Here is a 17,085-nt window from a genome sequence, read left to right as displayed (position 1 = left end):
CTTTTTTCCTGCTTAATCCTTACAGAGAACACAAAGTACACTTATGTAAAAAATAATGACAACAGTAAAATTCCTGAAAACCATAAAAGCAGTTAAAAACAAAAGTTTGAAGTATCGATGCTCCATGAAATTACACTAATGTGATCGACTCTAGTGCTGGACATAACCTTGTTCTTTCATGAGAATAAAATGCTATTGTATAAGGGGTTCATCAGTGTTTTTTAATGATGTCTATGGATCGTTTCCTTTCTGTGAAGGTAAAATATTTATTTTCATAGTCATAAAGGAAATTAAAGAATGTCTATACAAGTTTTCAAACTCAAGGCATTTACTAACATTTCCACTTCCTTTTTGACTCAGGATAAATATATACATATATATATATATACACATATATATATGTGTGTGTGTATATATATGTATATATGTGTATATATGTATATATATGTGTATACGTATATGTACATATATGTGTAAATATATGTGTGTGTATATGTGTGTGTGTATATATATATGTATATATACTCGGATACTTCAAATGTTCAGGTTTTCTATTATGTTATCATATCTTTCAAATAACAAAATGTGTATATATATGTATTATATATATACGTATATATATGTATATATATATGTGTGTATATATATATATATATATACAATTTTTGTTGTTGTTTGTCTTATTGCAGGGTGATAATATTGACCAATTAACCAAGTGTAGCAACCTATCATATTTTCCACATGTATCGTAGGTTAGAATTGACCAGTCACATTTTTCCAGTGCACTTGCTATGAAGTGTGACTGCTCTCCCATGCCTGCTGAATCTGTGACTTTAAGCATGTTACTTTACTTCTCTGAACCTGACTTTCTTCATATGTAAAAAAGAGATAACAGGACTTCATAAGGACGTGGGGTGGACTAAACAAGAAAACATGCAGGCTGGAGTGATGCCTTACATACAATAGGCTCTCAATATATGGTGATTCCCTTTCATCTCACCAGATACACTGGCTTGATGAGCTTTGTAGTGCGGGTGGCAAATATTGTGATTCCTCTCTGTGGTGGAGGGGACTGAGCTCACGGATACAAATAAACTGACCAAGATCACACAAATGGTGTCAGTTTAAACCACTGGTTCTCCATTGGGATTAATTGTGCATCCACGAGATGTTTGGCAATGTTTGGAGATTTGGGGTTGTCACAACTGGGGAAGGGGACCATTTATACTATTGGCACCTAGTGGATAGAGGCCAGGAATACTGCTAACCATCTTTCAGTGCACAGAAGAACACCCTATAGCAAGGAATTATCCAGAGTAAAATGTTAATAGTGCTCTTTCCAATTCACCTCACATTTTCCAAAATAAACCAAAGCACTTTGTAAAATGAAAACATGATTTTTGTTATTTGAAAGACATGGTAACATAATAGAAAACCTTAAAATTTGAAGTATCTGAGTCTATTCTTAGCTCTCCTACTTACTAACATTTAATCTGAAAACTTCAGGCAAAATTATCTCACCAGAGCCCTAGTTTCTCTACTTGCACAATGTAACAGGGCATTTCAACGATAAGAAATAATTTAAATAAATGGTTGTGTATGGTGCCACCATGTAGTAGGGGCCCAGTCCATGATGGGACAATATAATAATGATAGTAGATATGGGAGGAGAATAATTGAATAACTTTCAGTTTTTAACAAATACTAATTGAATTCCCATTATGTACTAGGCACTGAAAATATATCTCAGTCAGTTTGGCTGCTATAATAACAATACCATTAACTGGGTAGCTTAAACAACAGAAATTTATTTCTCACACTTCTGTAGTCTGGAAGATCAATATCAGAAGGCTGCATGGTAGAGTTTGGTGAGAGCCCTCTTCCTGATTTACAGATGGCTGTCTCCTCATTGCATCCTCACGAGAGAGAGAGAGAGAGAGAGAAAGAGAGAGAGAGAGAGGAGGAAGCTCTTTCCTGTCTATTCTTATAAGGTCACTAATCTCATCATGAGAGCTCCACCCTTGTGATCTAATTACCTTCTGAAGGCCCCACTTACAAATACTTTTCCATTGATGTTCAGGGATTCAGCATTTAATTTGAGGTGTACACAAACATGCAGTCGATAATAAGATGCAGAAATTAACCAAACAGAAAGGGCCCTGACATCATGGAACTTACATGGTGGATGACGGGAAATAGACAAGCAGAAAAATTAAGAAGGGAAATCCCTTAATATAATGCAGGTGGTGGTCCTGGAGGTCTTCTGGGAAGAGGCAACTGGAATAATGATCTGAAGGCTAAGAAAGCACAGGAGTGAAGAGGAAAAGAAAGGGCATCCTTGAGAGAAGGAAGAACAAATGCACAGACACTCAGGCAAGAGGTGTTTGAAGAAAACAAGCAAGGGGTGCATATAGACCCATGCATTGTCAATCTGAGTCTGCATGGTTTCAACCGATGATCAGTCTGATGTGCTCACTGGGCTTAAGACCTTTCCAGGGTCAACGTGAGAATGCCCATGTCTGGAGTACAAGGTTGTGGCTTTTCTGCAGAGAGACCACGGTTCCCCACACTGCAGGCTCTTTTACGTCATGACTGTCAGAGTCTGCTGGACCACCAGCCCGACAGAAATGTTCCATCCTTCCCTCATTTCAATGGGGGATTTCTGGATCCCTGTAACACTCTCCCAGGTCTGTAGAGCTGCTCATACTGCCTCAGGCCCACTGTCCAGCCCCCTCCCTCCACAGATAGTTCTACCTCACCTCTGCCCATGCTGAAGGTGTCCTTGTGGAGTGCTGCTCCTGGGGACTGGTGGCCTGGAGAAGGATGTCATCCATTTCCCCACGTTCTGAGTTCCCCAAACCTTCCTGAATCTTTTTAAAACTTCCTTGTTTCCCAGTCCAAATCCCAAGCTGAGGAGAAACGAGGACCCCATTATCTCAATTCCCGTATCTTTTTCTGTCACTGAGCTCTTTTCTAAATGTTGTTGAGGCCAGAAGAAGCACATTTCAGCCTTCACTGTGTCATAGCCTGAATTCTCTCCACCTCAGTCATATGGAAAGTCACCTCTGCTGGGCTTCTGATCCCTGCTGAATCTACAGAAACTCAAGAAGTTATTTATCCTTTTATCAAGGCCTGGCTTTAATACTCACCTCACTACACAGGGTCTGTAATAGAACTCAAAGTTCATCAGTGATTTTTGTTCCAGGCAGGACTCTGAGGTGATAAACTCTACGGTTTTGGAGTTCTCTTCAAGATGGTACCAGGTTACCTGAGAAATAGGAATATTAGAGAAAGCATCTGAAAAACATTTAAGTCTATAAAGCTGCATTATCCCCAAAAGATCACTTGCATTATTAGATAGAACTGTTTCCCAGACTGGACTAAATTTAGATTTTTCTCCATCACCCAATGAAGTGGAGGCTTCTGAGAAATACTAGATAAGAAATAGAGAAAACAAAGATACCCTTTTTTCACATTTTAGTGTATTATGAATGCATGTGATCCTACAACAGAAAACAATATTGCATTAATGTCAATCTAGAAAGTTCCCAAATTTGAGGTAAACAGAAAAACAGAATTGTTTGCTTGCTTCCCTAAATGAAAGAGGAAAATCAAATGGCAGGAGAGAATCCTCCCAAGTCCTCTATGGGGCTTGGGATGTGTAGTTACATTCTTTGTGCCTGTCTTCTCCTTTTCTTTACCTTTGAGACTGGCCCTCAATGCCTGTCCCAAATTCTGTCAACTGTCCTGTTAATTGCTGACTTGTCAATTTCTTGCCTAGGAAGGTTCTGGCTCTAGTAAGAGCTGCTGATTCTAGTCCCCAGGCTTATGATTAGGGTTGCCAGAAAAAAAAAAAAAAGAAAGAAAAACAGGAAGTCCAGTTATATATGAATTTGAGATAAACAACAATTTTTTATGAATATGCCCAAAATATTTTATAAAACACGCAACAGAAAATTTTTGTTTACTTGAAATTTAAATTTAACTGGACTTGTTAAGTTTTTGTTTGCTTAATCTGGCAACCCTGCCCTGAGCAATAGCAAACCTAGACCCTGATCACATGCCCAGTTGAAACGGAAGAGGGTAGCCACACCACCATCCATCCACAGATGGATGTGCCTCATCTCAGACTGAGAGACAGGATTGACTTCACCTCCAGCATTCGTAGATGGATACATATAAATGTAAATATAATTATACACAAAAATATATTGAAAACTGAGGTTTTGGGAGGAGTGGCTTGGGAGATTGAAAGCACCCAGAAATCCCGGGTCTCACCATGGAAAGAGGAGTGCCTTCCCTTTATGTAAATATAATTGGACTCGACAAGGGTCTCATGAGTAGATGTCATATTTATTTCACAAATGGGTAACTAAGATTCGAGGGGTAAAAAAAACAGTGTATTTCAGTTAAAAGTCACTAGATTTATAGCATTTAAGATAAGTATTTGAATTTCAGATAAACCCAAAAATGATTAGTAATTTATTTATTTATAGTTTTTATTTATATTAATTTTATATTTTTAATTGTTGTGGGTACATAGTAGAAGCATATATTTATGGGGTACATGAGATATTTTGGTACAGACAGGCAATGCAGAATAATTACATCAGGGTAAATGGGGTATCCATCACCTCAAGAATTTATCCTTTGTGTTACGAACAATCTAATTATACTCTTTCAGTTATTTTAAAATGTACAATTAAATCATTATTGGTCTTAGTCTCCCTGTTGTGCTCTCAAATAATAAGTCTTATTCATTTTTTCTATTGTTTTACCCATTAGCCATCCCAACTTCCCCCATATCCCTTCACTGCTCTTCCCAGCCTCTAGCAACCATCCTTCTACCCTCTATCTTCATGAGTTCAATTATTTTAATTTTAAGCTCCCACAAATAAGTGAGAACACGTGAAAATTGTCTTTCTGTGCCTGGCTTATTTCACTTAACATAATGACCTCCAGTTCTACCCATGTCACTGCAAATGACAGATTCTCATTCTTTTTTATGGCTGAATAGTACTCCGTTGTGTATAAGTATCATATTTTCTTTACCCATTTATCTATTGATGGACAATCTTGGCTATCGTAAACGGTGCTGCAACAAACATAAGAGTGAAGGTATCTCTTTGAGAGACTGATTTCCTTTCTTTTGGGTATATACCTAGCATGGGGATGCTGGATCATATAGTAGCTTTATTTTTAGTTTTTTGAGGAATCTCCAAACTGTTCTCCATAGTGGTTGTACTAATTTACATTCACAGTGTATGAAGGTTCTTTGTTCTTCACATCCCTTCTACCATTTGTTATTGCCTGTCACTTGGATAAAACCCATTCTAACTGGGGTGAGATATCTCATTCTAATTTTGGTTTCCATTTCTCTGATGATCAATGGTGTTGAGCACCTTTTCATTTGTCTGTTTGCCATTTGTATGTCTTCTTTTGAGAAATGTCTATCCAAATATTTTGCCCATTTTTAAATCGGGTTGTTAGTTTTTTTTCCTATAGAGTTGTTTGAGCCCCTTATGTATTCTGGTTATTAATCCATTGTCAGATGGATAGTTTCCAAATATTTTCTCCCATTCTGTGGGTTGTCTCTTGGCTTTGTTTCCTTTGCTGTGCAGAAGCTTCTTTTTAACTTGATGTGACTCCATATGTCCATTTTTTGCTTTGGTTGCCTGTGCTTTTGGGTTATTACTCAAGAAATCTTTGCCCAATCCAATATCCTGGAGAGATTTCCCAGTGATTTCTTTGAGTAGTTTCATAGTTGAGGTCTTAGCTTTAGGTATTTACTCCATTTTGGTTAGAATTTTGTATATAGCAAGATACAAGAGTTTAGATTCATTCTTCTGCATATGGGTATCCAGTTTTCCCAGCACAACATATTGAAGAGACTGTCCTTTTCCCAGTGTATGTTCTTAGCACCTTTGTCAAAAATGAGTTCACTGTAGATGTATGGATTTGTTTGTGGACTGTCGATTCTTTTTCACTGGTCTATGTATCTGTTTTTATGTCAATATCATGCTGTTGTGGTTACTATAGCTCTGTAGCATAATTTGAAGTCAGGTAATATGATTCCTCCAATTTTGTCCTTTTGGCTCAGGATAGCTTTGGCTATTCTGGGTCTTTGATGATTCCATATAAATTTTAGGATTTTGTTTCTATTTCTGTGAAGAATGTCATTGGTGTTTTTATAGGGATTGCATTAAATCAGTAGATTGCTTTGGTAGTATGAACATTTTACCAATCCATGAAATTAGGATATCTTGGAAATTTTTGTGTCATCTTTAATTTCTTGCATCAATATTTTATAGTTTTCATTGTAAAGATTTTCCACTTCTTTGGTTAAGCTAATTCCTAAGTATTTAATTTTATTTGTACCTATTGTAAATGAAATTATTTTCTTGATTTATTTTTCAGATTGTTTGCTGTTGGAATATTGAAATGCCACTGATTTTTGTATGTTGATTTGGTAACCTGCAACTGTACTAAATTTATCAGTTTTAATAGTTTTTTGGTGGAGTCTTTAGGTTTTTTCAAATATGAGATCATGTCATCTGAAAACCAGAATAATTTGACTTCTTTCTATTCAATTTGAATGCCTTTTACTTCTTTCTCTTCTTTGATTGCTCTAGCTAGGATTTTCAGTACTATGTTGAGCAACAGTGGTGAAAGTACTGCCAGATGTATGGAAGCTCCATTATGTTTTATTTGTGTCTTTTCCCTTGCTGCTTTTAAGATCCTTTTTTTTAAAAAAAATCTTGACCTTTGGGAGTTTGATTATTAAATGTTTTGAGGTAGTCTTCTTTGGTTTTATATAACCTTCTTGTACTTGAATATTGATATTCCTAAATAGAAGTTCTCTGTTATTATGCAAATGAATAAACTTTCTCCTCTATCTCTTCCTCTACCTGCTCTTTAAGGGCAAAAAGTCTCTTAGATTTGCCCTTTTGGGGTATTGTGTAGATCTTGTAGGCCACCGGTTTTTATTCTTTTTTTCTTTTGTCTCCTTTGACTCTGTATTTTCAAATGGCCTGTTTTCAAGTTCACTAATTCTTTCTTCTCCTTGATCAGTTCTGCTATTAAGAGACTCCGATACATTCTTCAGTATGTCAATTGCATTTTTCAACTCCAGAATTTCCACTTGATTCTTATTTATTATCTCAATATCTTAGTTAAATTTATCTGAGAGATTTTGGAATTCTTTCTCCCTGTTATACTGAATTCCTTTTGAGTTTCCTCAAAACAGCTATTTTGAATTCTCTCTCTGAAAGGTTGCATATCTCTGTTTCTCCAGGATTGGTTCCTGGTGCATTCTTTTATGTGTTTGGTAAGCTCATGTTTTCCTGGATAGCCTTGATACTTTCAGATGTTTGTCCATGTCTGCAAGGAAGAGTTCAATATTTATTGTAGTCTTTGAAGTCTGGGCTTGTTTGTACCCATCTTTCTCAGGAAGGCTTTTCAGGTACTCAAAGGGACTTGGGTTTGTGATCTAAACCATATCTGTATTAGAGGGTACCCCAAGCCCAGTAATGCAGTGTTTCTTACAGAATTGTAGAGGTACTGTCTTGGTGGTCTTGGAAAACATCTGGAAGAATTCTCTGGATTACAAGACAGATACTCTTCTTCTCTTCCCTTACTTTCTCCTAAACAGAGTCTCTCTCCCTGTGCTGGAGTTGGGGGTGGGGTGACACAAGTCCCCCTGTGGCCACCACCACTTGAATTGTGCCGAGTCAGACCTGAAGCCAGCACAGCACTGGATCTTGCCCAAGACCTGCTGTAACCACTCCCTGACTACAGCCTATGTTCACTCCAGGCCCTAGGGCTCTACAATCAGCAGGTGGTGAGGCCAGCCATGCCTGTGTCCTTCCCTTTAGGGCAGTGAGTTACCCCAGGTCCCAAGTGGGTCAAGAGATGCCATCCGGGAGCCAAGGACTGGAGTAAAAAACCTTAGAAATCTACCTGGTGCCCTATGCTACTATGACTAAGCTGGAACTGAAACCACGAGACAAAGAGTTTCCCATTCTTCTCTCTCCTTTCCACAAGCAGAGGAGCTTTCCCCATGGCCACCACCATCACAGGTGCACAAGGATTACTGTCAGGCTACCTCTGGTGTTCGCTTCAGGCCCAAGGACTCTTCAGCTTGTGGTAAAGGCTGCTAGGCCTGGGACTCAGCATTCAGGACAGTGGGCTCCCTTCTGGAACAGGGCAGGTCCAGAAATGACTTCCATCATCCAGGCCTTGAAGTGGGGATCTCAAGAGGCTGCTTGGTGCTCTACCCCACTGTGGCTGAGCTAGTATCTGATTTTTGGTTCTTATGAAGGTTATTTTCTTGTGTAGATATTTGTCAAATTTGGTGTTTCTGCAGTGGGGACAATCAGTGGAGGCTTCTATTTGGCTATCCTGCTCTGTCCCTCTTTTAGAGTTTTGATTAGTATTATTAAATTTCTGATTTTATCTTTGGGAAAATAGTATGTATACTATGAGTTGGATGGAATATTCCATGTGTCGCTGTATGCAAATTATCAAATAGCACTACAGAAGATATTCAAAAGATAATGATTACTGGCATTAATTTCTATGGGTAAGTTTCCCATAAAGTAATGCCTTGACTTAAGTCACAGACTTGATATATAGGACACTCTAGGTCACATGAATAGAGTTGTTTAGTAAAGTAGATTTGACGTCATGTCTTGTTCTCAGGTAATTCCTTCAGGCTAAGAATTGGCCTCCCATACAGTCCTATTATCAAAGGCAAATTCCACTGAATTACTCTAGTAATACCTCAAGTCATGAGCCTCTTTTAATGAATTATATTTATTGAATCAATTTTCCCATCAACAGTGAGCTCTGGAGCCAGGGACATGCCATGGCTTTATTATAAAGTTCTTCTTTGTGGTTAGACCTATGCTTTGCTCATCTCTGAGAAAATGTGGGCATAGTGTTGCATGAAGAAATATCAAGAAGAGTAAAGGGAAGGACATGGGAAAACATGATGAGAAATAAATGTTTGTCGTTTATAAGCCTCTCTGTTCATGGTCTTTTTGTCCTAGCAGCCTGAACAGACTAAGAGAGCTACATTTTCTTAGGCAATTGAAAACAGATAAGATAGTTGCAAATTATTTCAATAATTATAAAATGTATCTTTATATCTGTACACAACCTATCAGAAAACTGCGGATCTTATAGGCTTAATCAATTTCTTCATTATTTATGTCAGTTAATACATTTAATGCATTTTCCAGATTACAATGACCTCTCAAACATCCAAAAACTACTGCAAATCAATTGAAATGGTTGCATTATCAATCAACTATTAATCAGACCAAAGAACCCAGCTGAGACTTCCACAGCGAGTTGAACCCTACCAGGTATTTATTACCTAGGTTTCTCTTACGATGAAGATTGACAGACTGTGCCAATGGGAATGTTCATAGCCATGCTTTTTTGTCCAACCTCTCTCTCTCTCTTTCTTCACTACATGGGTGTCATGAGGTATGTTACGGGCTGACTGGTGTCCTCCCAAAATCTGTATTTGAAGTTATAATCCCCAGTACTTCAGAATGTAACCATAATTTGAGATAGAATCTTTAAAGACGTAATTAAATTGTATAATATCATTAAGGTGGGCCCTAATGTAATGACTAGTGTCTTTATAAGAAGAGAAAATCTGAACACAGACATGTAGAGAGGGAAAACTCTGTGAAGACAGAAGGAGGCCAAGGCAACCTACAAGCCAAGGAAAGAAGCCTGAAACACATCCTTCCTCGTAGCCCCCCGAAGGAACCAACCATGCTGACACTTTGATCTCAGATTTTCAGCCTCTAGAAGTGGAGAAAATGAATTTCAGTTTTTGAAATTGCCCAGTGTGCAGTATTTTGTTACAGCAACCCTAGCTAACTAATACACGATGTTTAACCTCAATGTATAACTTAAGTCATTGTGTAACTTTTGTATCTCTGTAAAGTTGTTTGAGTCTTCCATAGGTTTTATTTGCTAGGAGATACAAGGCTGAGTCGATCTGTCAGTCTTCATTCTAAATTTTGACCAGTCCATCATGTAGCAAACCCATTTACACTCTATCCACCTGGTTCTTGTCTACGGTTCCTTGAGTTGATGGTCCCTAGCTGTTCTTAGTGCAATTGCTCCCTCCTTTCAGACACTTTTTGCATCTCCTTCCATACTACACACAGAGGTAAGTAAAAAACAAAGTAAAACAGAACAAAAACCCAACATATTAATACCTATAAACATGTACTTGGAAAAACAAAACAAATACATCAATAGTCCCCTACTAATTTTAGTTAATTGAAAAATTGCTTTCACCCTTTTTTGTAGTATAATTATCATCTCATACATTGTAATTAAATTATTTCCTCTTTGAATGTCATGGCTTTCTTATAGACTCAATTCATCCCAACTAGTTATAGTTTCTCCCTTTGGATGCTCAAATTGTTGCATCTTGGCTAGTGGGGGTCTTGTTAAGCTATCTCCTTTGTCTTTTTGGTACAACTCTACACATTGCTACAATTTCCTTGTTTTCTGGCAGCCACTCTAGCTCATAATCTATCCAAATTTTGCTTCATCCCGAGGCACCCAAGGCATGGAATCAATTGATCTCCAAGGAGCCTTGGTTCTCTGTAGTTCAAGAACTAATTCGTATTAGGGCATAAGATGTGGCCACTCACTGTCCATAAGTACTGGGAGACAGAAAGACAGAAATAACTGAAAAAAAAATGACTTATATTCAAGGTCATGAAGTTCACAACTACATTTCTAATTTAGCTTTAAGATTAATCAAGCATTTTAATTTTTTCCACTAAAATATGCCTAACTTAGACTTTAACCCATCACCCAAACTGTAATTGTGCCCCATTTTATTTTTACTTTCTTTTTATGTCTCATTGACCAATGTGACTTTGTAATCACTTTATTGACCCTAAAGAATTCAAAGCACCTCATAAACCACCTCTGTTTATTCTCCCTCACCTGTCACTATATCTGTGAAACAATTCATCCCCTTATATACATGTCGTGAGCATCAACACATTCCAATTCCATGGAGTCATATTTCACAAGCTTATGGCCCAATTTTCTAAAGATGCAATTAACAGGCTGAGTGACCTTTACCTTCATCTATAATCTTAAAAAAAAATACTAAGTAAGAAAAAGAGAAAGTCAGGTCTTGAATGTTATGATTCAGGGTCATGAAAGGTCCAAGATCAAATCTGCTGTGTTACTTAAAGTGTCTTCACAGGATGAATATGGAGGGAAAGACGACGTAACTATCCTATAAGAAACAGGACACCGAACCTCACTCAGCCAGGTTTTTTTTTTTTTTTTTTTCTTTTTCTTGAGACGGAGTCTTGCTCTGTCGCCCAGGCTGGAGTGCAGTGGCGCGATCTCGGCTCACTGCAAGCTCCGCCTCCTGGGTTCACACCATTCTCCTGCCTCAGCCTCCTCCTCAGTAGCTGGGATTAAAGGCGCCCGCCACCATGCCCGGCTGATTTTTATGTATTTTTTAGTAGAGACGGGGTTTCACCGTGTTAGCCAGGATGGTCTTGATCTCCTGACCTCATGATCTGCCCGCCTTGGCCTCCCAAAGTGCTGTTATTACAGGCATGAGCCACAGCGCGCAGCCCCCATTTTTTTTTCCCCATCTGAACCTGAAGATTAAAAGAGTTAAACTGCATAAAAGCACTTTATAAATTTAAACCATGTATAAGTTGTCAGAATTTTTATTACAAATTACCAACCATGATACTGATTGAGTTAATTCAAGCATTAAGCTGTTAAGATGATCACATAAGGGCAGTCAGCAAGTCCTCACAAACTGTATATCCTGGATTTCCAGTTTAGTGCTTTCTTCACCAGATTATGCAGCATTCCAGATATGAAAATGAATTCCATGGATGAGAAGTAATCATTCAGCCATGGGCCAGGCTATCATCTTTCCCTGCACACCTGCCTGGAAGAGATTCAACAGGAAAGGCCTCACTTACCTGAGATAAAGGCCAGTCCAGGAAGGACTGTGATGCCAGGTGCTTTACCCATAAACAGTACAGCACATGGCTGCATTAAAGTTGTAAGGCACGCAAGCCTTACTGGCCTATTTTATTCATTCCAGTTTCCAGGGCTAACACTCCAAACTCCGATTCAGAGGTATACCTTTGTTTTCATTCCAACATAACCAAAGAAAGAAAGCTCATGATACAGCAGTTTAATTACATTATGCAAATTTTTATGCTCCCATTTCCTCTTGTGTTTTACAGGTCGTACTTTATTTACAGGGAAGGAGAATACAGCTCAGAAAAGAGAGAGTAATCAAAGGGGGAGCATGAAAACAAACAAAGGAAGCAGTCTGCACTCAATCACAGCGATGTGATTGGAAGGGTGATAAGGGATAAAGGGCCACAAACTCGCTGTCACAATTGCCATTATGTGACATCACTGATCATAGTTAACTTTAGTTAAGCTATGTCTCTTTGGCTCAAGAATAAAGAGCATGCACTGCAAATAATAAATAATTCCTGTAAATTTACTTTTAATTTACATGCAATAAAGTGTCCTCCTTTTCTTCTTCTTCTTCTTCGTCTTCTTCTTCTTCTTCTTCTTCTTCTTCTTCTTCTTCTTCTTCTTCTTCTTCTTCTTCTTCTTCTTCTCTTCTTCTTCTTCTTCTCCTTCTTTCTCCTTCTCCTCCTCCTCCTCCTTCTTTTTCTTTTTGTCTTTCTTCTTCTTCCTTCTTCTTCTTGAGGCAGGGTCTTACTTTGTCACTGGGGCTGGAATACAATGGCGTGTTCTCAACTCACTGCAACCTCCACTTCCTGGGCTCAACCAATTCTCCCACCCCAGTAGCTGGGACTAACAGGTGCGTGCCTTTATGCCTGGCTAATTTTGCATTTTTTTGTAGAGACAGCATTTCCCCATGTTGCCCAGGCTGGTCTTGAACTCCTATGCTCTAGCAATCCTCCATCCTCAGCCTCTCTAAGTGCTGGGATTACAGGCGTGAGCCACCATGCCCAGCCTCCTTCTTCTGATACACAGTTTTGGTTCATTTGTTTGAAATAGTATCTTGCTCTGTTGCTCAAGCTGGAGTGCAGTGGCACAATCATGGCTCACTGTAGTCTCACACTCCTGGGTTCTAGTGATTCTCTTGACTTAGCTTCCCATGTAGCTTGGACTACAGGCATATGCCAATCATAATTAGCCATGCCTGGCTAATTTTTTGTTTGTTTGTATTTTAGTAGCTATGAGGTCTTGTTATGTTGCATAAGATGATTTCCAACTGGGTTTAAGGGATCCTCCCACCTCAGTCTCCCAAAGTGCTGGGATTACAGGCATGAGCCACTGCACCCAGACTGATACAGTTTTATGAGATTTGGCAAATGCCTAGAGTCATGTAGCTACTTTCCCAATCAGACTACAGTGTAACTCCAGTGATACACAACAAAGACTATTTCTTTATATTCAAATACTCCACCTCCACCTATCCTGAACCTCTGGCAACCACTGTCAGCTCTTCATCCCCATAGTGTTATCTTTTCCAGAATGTCATACAAATGTGTAGCTGTATTCATTTAGTATAATGGATAATGTATTGTGGATTCATCCATGTTTTTATATATATCTGTAATTTGTTCTTTTTTATAGTCCTATAGCATTGTATTATATGGATATACCAGTATTTGTCCATGCACTAGTTAAAGAACATTTGGGGTATTTTCAGGTTTTGGTGACTACCGATGAAACTGCTCTAAACATTTACGAGCTTTTCTATGACATAAATTCACTTCACTTGAATAAATACCTGTGAGTAGGATTGTTGAATCATATGATGAGTATGAGTTTACATTTATAAGAAATTGCCAAACTATATTATTAAAAAGTCAAGTGTTGAGCACGGTGGCTTATGCGTATAATCCCAGCACTTTGGGAGGCCAAGCTGGATGGATCATCTGAGGTCAGGAGTTCGAGACCAGCCTGGCCAACGTGGTGAAACCCATCTCTACTAAAAATACAAAAATTAGCTACTTGGGAGGCTGAGGCAGGAGAATCACTTGAACACAAGAGGCAGAGGTTACAGTGAGCCAAGATCATGCCACTGTACTCTAGCCTGGGTGACAGAGTAAGACTCTGTCTCAAAAAAAAAGGTCAAAAAATAACAGATGCTGGCAAGGTTATGCAGAAAAGCAAACACATATACACAGTTGGTGGTAGTATAAATTTTCTCAGCCATTGTGGAAAGCAGTGTGATAATTCCTCAAAGAGCTAAAAACAGAACTAACATTCCACCCAGCAATCCCATTACTGGGTATATACCCAAAGGAATATAAATCATTTTATTAAAAAGAACACACATATGTTCATTGCAGCACTATTCACAATAGCAACACGGAATCAACCTACATACTCATCAATGGTAGACTGGATTAAAAAATGTGATATATATATATATGTGATATATATATGTGTATATATATGCTATATATATACATATATATACTATATATATACACACATATATATACTATATATATACACACACACACACACACACACATATATATATATATATATATATATATATATATATATATATATATACCATGGAATACTATGCAGTCATAAAGAAAGTCATAAAGAAAGAATGAGATCATGTCCTTTGCAGGAACATGGATGGAGCTAGAGGCTATTATCTTTAGCAAACAAATGCAGGAATAGAGAGCCAAATGCGATATGTTCTCACTTATAAGTGGGAGTTAAATGATGAGAACACATGGACACAAAGAGGGGAACAACAGACACTGGGTTCTACTTGAGGGTGGAGGGTAGGAGGAGGGAGAGGATCAGATAAAATGACTACTGTGTACTAGGCTTAGTACCTGGGTGATGAAATAATCTGCACAAGAAACTCCCATGAAGTGAGTCTATCTATACATAAACCTACCCATGTAATCCTGAACCTAAAATAAAAGTTTAAGCAAAAGAAACTGCCAAACTGTTTTTCAAAGTGACTATACAATTTTGCAATTCCATTTGCAATGTATGAGAGTACTAGACCAGTAGAGAGTCTACAACCTCATCAACTCTTAATATTGTTAAGTATTATTGTTGTGGTTATTATTATTATTATTGCAATTCTAATAGTTGTGTAGTGTCATCTTATTGTTGTTTTAATTTGCATTCACCTAATGACTAATGATGTACCCCTTTTCACATGCTTTTGCCATCATGTTTTCTTCAGTGAAATATCTGTTTAAACCATTTTTCTAATTTTAAATAATTTTTATTTCTGCTGAATTTGTTAAATAACTTCTAAACTTATGATTTTTTTTGGCGGGGGGGACGGAGCCTCACTCTGTCACCAGGCTGAAGTGCAGTGGTGTGATCTCGGTTCACTGCAACCTCCGCCTCCCGGGTTCATGCGATTCTCCTGCCTCAGCGTCCCGAGTAGCTGAGAATACAGGCATGTGCCACCATGCCCAGCTAATTTTTGTATTTTTAGTAGAGATGGGATTTCACCATCTTGGCCAGGACGGCCTTGATCTCTTGACCTCGTGATCCACCCACCTTGGACTCCCAAAGTGCTGGGATTACAGGATTGAGCCACTGCACTCAATCTGATGTTTTATCAAGTAAAAGCTACAGAGTCAGAATCATAATACATAGAATTTGAGTTAATGATCGCAATATGAAGCTAGATTTTAAGAAGTCGAAAGGCTTACAGTTCTAGATCACAGCTTCTCAGAGTTTAGTGTGCAAACAAGTTACATGGGGATCTTGTTCAAAATGTGGGTTGTGATTCATCAGGTCTGGGTGGAGCCTGAGAATGTGATTTCTAATACAGCCCCAGGTGATGCCAATGTTGCTAGTTGATGCATCACATTTTAAGTAACAAGAGACTAAAGGAATCTGGTTCAAATTACCTTTTCAGAACCCCAAAGCTGAACAACACTCAGCATGTAATTATGTTTACCTTTATTTTTGGAAGAAATAGAAACATGTAATTAATAAATACATCAAGATAGTTGCAGCTCCTTTAAGACACAGTGCAAACAGCTAGAACTTGAATAGGTATGTCACAAAGTCCCTGTAACAAAAACCTGTCCAAAAATTATGTTGTCATGTTTAATTGGTTAAAAAAAAATTCACTTGTTACGGTCAAAACTTTCTGTGTCCTTCTCCTGTAAACATTGGTGTGGGAGTGGATGAGTGGTGTTCAAATGGCGTAGGACCTTACTTAAAAACATCATATACAGGGGATTGGAAATAATTTGAGTACTATATAAATGTTGCTTAACATTGCATAACATATAAAATAAAGTGACAGTAGAAAAATCCTTTTATTTTGCAAGTCTCATCAGAGCTTGGAATTTTTGTTGCACTTCTAATTTTAAAAGACAGAGAATCTGAAGATTCCAGAGAAGAGAATCATCTATGATTTTGGCAATGCAAACACTGGTCTTTAAGAAGGTAATTTGTATTTTAAGGAGTAAGCAATACGATCCATTGAGATTCAGGAAGAAAATATTAGAGCTTCTATTTTCACACATTTTTTAATTGAAAAAATAAGAAAATTATATTACACCAATGTTTACTATATCACTTGACACATGGACCTTCATTCAGTCTCTATGTCATAGACTTACCTTGAAGAATTTCATTTTGGATGTAAGTTTGAAATATTTTGGGGACATCCAAACAAGGACGCCAAGGAAGCAGCTAGACAAGTGATCACAAGGGAGAGAAGGGCAGATTCATAAACCAAGAAGGTGTCTGAATATAGAAGGAGTGGATGGGATGCCTTTGGTGACAAAAGCAAGTGTAACTAGGAGGGGAGTGTAATATTTAGAGTTTTGGTACAAAAGGAAGAAATGAACAAGGAGAACTGAGAAGGAGGCAAGGGTCAAGGGTGGCAAGAGAAGCAGGCGGGTTTCCAGGAAAAAATGATAGCGTGTCAAGAAAGACGGATTAACCACATTAAATACTGCTGGAGGGTTGAGGAAAATGAGGGCACAGTATGCCTACTGGATTTGATTACACGAGCACTATGGTGAACTCAGCAAGAGAGCAGCTATCTCAGAAGAT

This window comes from Gorilla gorilla, chromosome 3, assembly GCF_029281585.2.
Source record: "Gorilla gorilla gorilla isolate KB3781 chromosome 3, NHGRI_mGorGor1-v2.1_pri, whole genome shotgun sequence".
Taxonomy (NCBI): Eukaryota; Metazoa; Chordata; class Mammalia; order Primates; family Hominidae; genus Gorilla; species Gorilla gorilla.
The sequence above is the reverse complement of the archived record's forward strand: the minus strand, read 5'-3'. Positions refer to the sequence as shown.